The sequence below is a fragment of the Canis aureus genome, chromosome 33 (genome assembly GCF_053574225.1).
Source record: "Canis aureus isolate CA01 chromosome 33, VMU_Caureus_v.1.0, whole genome shotgun sequence".
NCBI classification, from domain to species: domain Eukaryota; kingdom Metazoa; phylum Chordata; class Mammalia; order Carnivora; family Canidae; genus Canis; species Canis aureus.
The window spans coordinates 756048-762105 of NC_135643.1; positions in this window are offsets into that span (position 1 = coordinate 756048).

Consider the following 6058-nt stretch of genomic DNA (forward strand, 5'->3'; position numbering starts at 1 on the left):
GACTCATTCTGGGCTCAGCTAGATCTCTGAGCTTTGCTTATGCCTCAGTTTGGCAGTATGTAGTCTATTTAACACACCACTCAAAGCTAGTTCAAACTCACTTTTCCTCTATGAATTTCTCAGAGCACGTACAATGGCACCAAACCATTCTGTTCCACAAATGTCTCATTTTGTCTCTTTAGGGGCCTGGCACTTACCCTGTCCCTCTCAGGGCTCCCTGCAAAGAGCTAATGAGAGAAAAGGATCCTTTAACAACTCCCAGCTGGGGCACCTGGGTGGCTCAGTCAGTGAAGCATCTGCCTTCAGCTGAGGTCATGATCGGGGTCCTGATGGATGGGTAGCCCCGCATCAGGCTTCCAATTCAGCAGGGAATCTGCTTCTTCCTCTCCTTCTGTTCCTCCCCCTGCTCATTCTCTCTCTCTCTCTCTTCCTCAAATAAATAGAAAAAAAGTCTTTAAAAAGAGGGAGGGAGGGAGAGAGAGAGAGAGAGAGAGAGAGACAGAGAAACTCCCAGCTGGAAAAAAGTATTTTGAGGAAAAGAGGGAGAGGTTTGTTAAGATAATCTAAGTGTCCATTTCTTCTGAGAATATATATTGCTTTGTAGAAAAATACACACAGCAAGTCCAATTTAGGAAAAGATATGTATATCCACACAAACAAAATTGAGAGAAGTACCCTGATCGTTGTTCTGCACTGTTGGTCATTTCTCAGTAACAAGATTGTGATTAATTTTCTTTATACTTTTCTGCATTTCTAATTTTCTATAATGACTACAGTTTATTTTCATAATAAGAGAAAATAAATGTTATCTATTTTTTTTGGTGGTTTAAAAAAGGAAGTTTGGTTTTTTATTTTTTTCCAAGATTTCTGGTCTTCCAAGAGTTGATATCAAAGAGGAAGCTGATAAAACACTGGAAGTGGCCAAAGCGAAGTTTGTGGAATCTGAGGATTTTTCAAAACTGGCAAGACGACAATATCTCTATGTCAAGCCAAGCTTTTTGTTTTGTTTTTAAGTAGGCTGCATGCCCTGCCTGGAGCCCAATGTGGGGCCTGACTTCACAACCCTGTGATCACCTGAGCTGTGATCAAGAGCAAGACACCAACTGACGGAGCCACCCAGGCGCCCTGTAACCTGAATATTTTAATGTGAGGTAGTCAATAAGCACAGGGAAGAAGAGGGGAGCTGTGGGCTTTAGGGGAGGTGCTGCAGTACACTGGAGACACAGGAACGTTTAGCAGCAGCTCTGACCACTCACCGGGCACCTGACTTTCAGCAAGTTTTTCCCTTCTGAAGCTTGGTTTCTACCCAACAGGTAATACCATCGTCTCCAGTGCCTGGCACCCAATAGGCTCAATAAAGGATGGGTAGGATTATTCTGATTCAAAAAGCCTTACATCAGATATGTAAACAGAACATTGCCTTTGTTGATCCTAATAGAGTCTGACGGTGCTTTTTATTGTCAGGCAATTCAATACATATCAAATCCAAATTCTAGAATATTTTTATTAGACCTTTGGCTTCAATCTGCTTGAATGCATAGACTCCAACAAAAAAAAAGGTGGAAGTGAAAACTTTTTTTTTTTTTTTTTTAATTGAGAAAGCCACATGTCAGAAGAAGAAAAAGACGGGGGTAGGAGATGAGGAATAGCAGAATTACTTCCTTCAATTGAAAAGCATGTTAGGGATCCCTGGGTGGCGCAGCGGTTTGGCGCCTGCCTATGGCCCAGGGCACGATCCTGGAGACCCGGGATCGAATCCCACGTCGGGCTCCTGGTGCATGGGGCCTGCTTCTCCCTCTGCCTGTGTCTCTGCCTCTCTCTCTCTCTCTCTGTGACTATCATAAATAAATAAGAATTAAAAAATAAAAAATCTTAAAAAAAAAAGCATGTTAATTTAACAAGTTTGTGTCTTATCTGGGTCTTTAAATACTTCCCTAAAGTGGTAGACTCTCAGTGTTTCTTGGCCTATTTTGCCTAGGGGTTCAGGGAGGATGCCAGGGGGCCTTCAAGTTGCCTCATTCCAAGAACCTTCTCCACCCCCCACCCCCCACCCCCCCGCCACCAGTCATCTTTAGGCAACCAAAAGCTCTTATGTATGTTGTTAGATAAGGCTGGTCTAGCTGCAAAACAGCAAGTCCTGAAGGCCGAGGCCAGGTCAAACCTGTCTTACTTCTGGGACCTGCTACTGAGCCAATAAGACTCAAGACCTCCCCTGCCCTGTGCCTGGGATCAGCCACATTCTTTAGTGCTTGCACTTCTGTGCCCCCTTTATCATGCCCCCTGCGCCTACCAAGTGCTGGCTCAGCCCTGGAGGGCATAGGCTTTGGGAGAGAGGTCGGGGCCTCTGGCCGTGAAAGACATGGAGTGAATGTAGGGGGTACAGGTGAGTGCTGGGGCGACCCTGCGCCTCGTAAGGATGCAGGGTCCCTGGGTCAACCAGAGGGCGGGGTTAGTTCTTAAGACTTTCTGTTAAAGTAGGTGCCGAGTGGCGGTGGGAGGGTGGGATGCTGCCTGGATTGGTGCAGGAGAGGTCGACGCTGAGGTCGGAGAGGCCGCCCGCCCGGGATCCCGGGGTCGGCTCTGGTTCACCCCGGGAGGCGCAGACACTCAGGCCGAGGCCTGGAGCAGCAGGCGGGGGCAGGCGGTCGGGCCTCGGGCCCGGGGCTCGGCACAGGCCGCGGATCTCGTCGGCGAGGGGCGGGGCAGCATCCTGCATCCCCGCAGCCCGCACCCCGCATCCCCGGACCCCGCATCCCGCAGCCCCCGTCTCGTCGCTCCCGCGCAGGTCCAGACACTGCAGCCGCGGCCGGAGGGGGTCCAAGAAGACGTAGCAGAAAAGCCTCCTGTTGTACCAAGACACCCAGCTCTCCCTCTCCGCCTCATTGGCTTGTCTTTAAAGCCTTTATCTGGATTGTACAAGAATTATTTTCTGTTCAACATTCCTGTGTCTTTTCAGTTTAAAAAAAAAAAAAAGCTTAAGAGTTTAAATTTATGTGCCAGATGTTTTTGCTGCGTCTTTTCACATTTAAGCATCAAAACAAGCCAAAGGCGGGTGCAAGTAACTCATCCCCGTTTTCCTTATGGGCCAAATGTGAGGCCTGGAGAGGTTCAGGAACTTGCCGGACGTCACAGCACTGTGGGCCTGCGCTGCCCCCGAGCCCGGCTGCAGAATCCAAACTCCACCTCTCTCGGTTCCCACTAGCTGGGAGACGGAAAACTTAAGAAAACCACCTGACTCAACGAGGCTGGGATGTTCTTAATGGCTAGAGCGGTCTCCTGTGGGTAATTGTGTAGAGAAAACTTAGAAGGTTCATTTTTTTCCAGGTTTGTTTTTAAGTACGCCTCCCCCTCCTCCACCCCCCCCCCCCCCCATCATATAGAATACACCACTGGTACCTCTGATGTTATTTTCCCGCATTTTTATGGCCTGGATGTCACTGGGCTACGGTTTTAAGTCTCTGCTTCCACTTTTTCCTGGTCTTGGCACAAAATCTCAATCAAGACCTTGGTCTTAATTTGCTCATTTGCAACAGCTTAAGCCACAGGTGCATTGTGAGAATCACCAAGAGTGCAAACAGATTAAAGAGGTTCACTTGCATATAAAAAAAGTGACTTCCTGTCACTTTAAGGTTGATATTAAAAAGATAAGAGATTTGTAAAACAACCATCATAAAATGTATTCAATGAACGAATCTACATTGTGGTTTGCCAGGCATTATTCACAAGCTGAGCTTCATAATCTTCTGTATTCCTCTAGTATTAAGAGGTTATACGTGCTATAGGACAATTTATTTTTTTAAAGATTTTATTTATTTCTTCATGAGAATACAGAGAGAGAGAGAGAGAGAGAGAGAGAGAGAGAGAGGGAGAAGCCGGCTCCATGCAGGGAGCCCAACGTGGGACTCCATCCCGGGTCTCCAGAACCACACCCCGGGCTGCAGGCGGCACTAAACCGCTGGGCCACCAGGGCTGCTCGGATTTCCCTTTTAATGTTTATTTTAAACTGGCCTATAGGGCAGCCCAGGGTGTGGTTCTGGAGACCCGGATGGAGTCCCGCGTCGGGCTCCCTGCATGGAGCCGGCTTCTCCCTCTGCCTGTGTCTCTGCATCTCTTTGTCTCTAATAAATAAAAACTTCTGTGGAGAATGCACGAAGGTAAATGACTGTGTCAGAAATATGGGATATAACGTTTTTATACTTGCATTTCATTTTGTTCAGTTTAAAAACAGTGTGGTAGTTTCAAAAAATAGCCACATACTCTTTAACACTCCTCTCATGCAATGGTGGAGCCTATTTCTTCTCTGAGACTATGGGCTATACTTAATGATTTGCTTCTAATGAATACAATACAGCTTTAGTGGTGGTATCTGGCTTACAAGACCACAGAACTCATTGCAGGCATCCTCCTTGCACTATTTGCAGGAGGCCAGCTGTCATGCCCTGAGAACACTGAAGTCCTGTGAAAATGTTCCTGTCTTGAGGAACTGAGCCCTTTTACCAAGAATCAGAGAGGAACTGAGCTTTCTTACTAGTAGTCAAACGAATGAGTAATCTTCAGAGTGGGTCCCCCAGCCCCAGCTAAGCCACCCCCAAATTCCTGAACCACAGAAGCTACAGAATAATATTCATTGCTTTAGCCACTAAATTTTGACAAATTGTTATGCAGCAGTAGGTAACTAATACAGACTAATAACACAAGTGGAGTATTACCATCCTGACACCTCAAAATGTAGGCATGGCTTTGGAATGGAGCAGTAGGTGGCAACTGGGCGGACTCTGAACAGTATTAGTGAAAGCCTAAAAAGCTCCTGGTATTGGGGATCCCTGGGTGGCTCAGCGGTTTAGCACCTGCCTTCGGTCCAGGGTGTGATCCTGGAGTCCTGGGATCGAGTTCCACATCAGGCTCCCTGCATGGAGCCTGCTTCTCCCTCTGCCTGTGTCTCTGCCTCTCTCTCTCATGAATAAATAAATAAAATCTTAAAAAAAAAAAAAAAAGCTCCTGGAATTGACTATGAGAAGTCTGAAGGCCTTTAAGGAGACTGCCTGTATTAGTTTCAGGGTAAGTGAGGAACATGTACTGGCAACTGGAGAACAGCGGTTGTTACTTAATAGTAGAACATTTAACAACTGTCATCCACAGTAATACCGAAGGTAGAAAATGTAACTGGAGAACAACGCAGCTAAATTTCCAGTTAAAATATTGAAGTTGTCACCTACCTTCTTCCTGCTTATTGTAAAATGTGAGAGAAGCTTAGGACTGTTACAAAGGATCTGGCAAAATGGTGCAGCCACTTTGGAACACAGTTTGGCAATTTCTTACAAAACTAAATATAAACTCTTTGTGTATGATCCAGTAACTGCTCTCCTTGACACTAATCCAAAGGGGTAAAAATTTATGTTCATACCTGAACATAGATGTTTATAACAGCTTTATTCATAACTGCCAAAACCTACAAGCAACCAAGATGTCCTTCAGTAGGTAAATGGATAAACCAACCATAATATATTCAGAGAATGGAATGTTACATCACTAAAAAGAAATGAACTATCCAAACCATGAAAAAACATGGAGGAAACATAAATACAAACTACTAAATGGAAAAAACAAAAAAAAATACCCAATATGAAAACAGTAGGTTTTGACTCCAACTGTGACATTCTGCAAAAGGCAAAACTCTAGTAAAAAGATCAGTGGTTGTCAGGGGTCAGGAAGAAAGGGGGGTGAACAAGCAGAGAGGATTGTAGGAGCACTAAAACTACCCTGTATACTGCAATGGTGGACAAATATCATTATACATTTGTCTAGACCATAGAATATACAAAACTAAGAGTGAACCCTAATGTAAACTATGACTTGTGGTGATAATGATGTAGGTTCATCAACTGCAATGATTGCATCACTCCGGTGCACTCAGTTTTGCCGTGAACCTAGAACTGCTAAAAAAAAAAAAAAAAAAAAAAAGTCTATTTAGTGTCTCCTAGGTGGCTCAGTTGGTTGAGCGGTTGACTGTTGGTTTTGGCTTAGGTCATGACCTGAGGGTCCTGGGATGGAGCTCTGC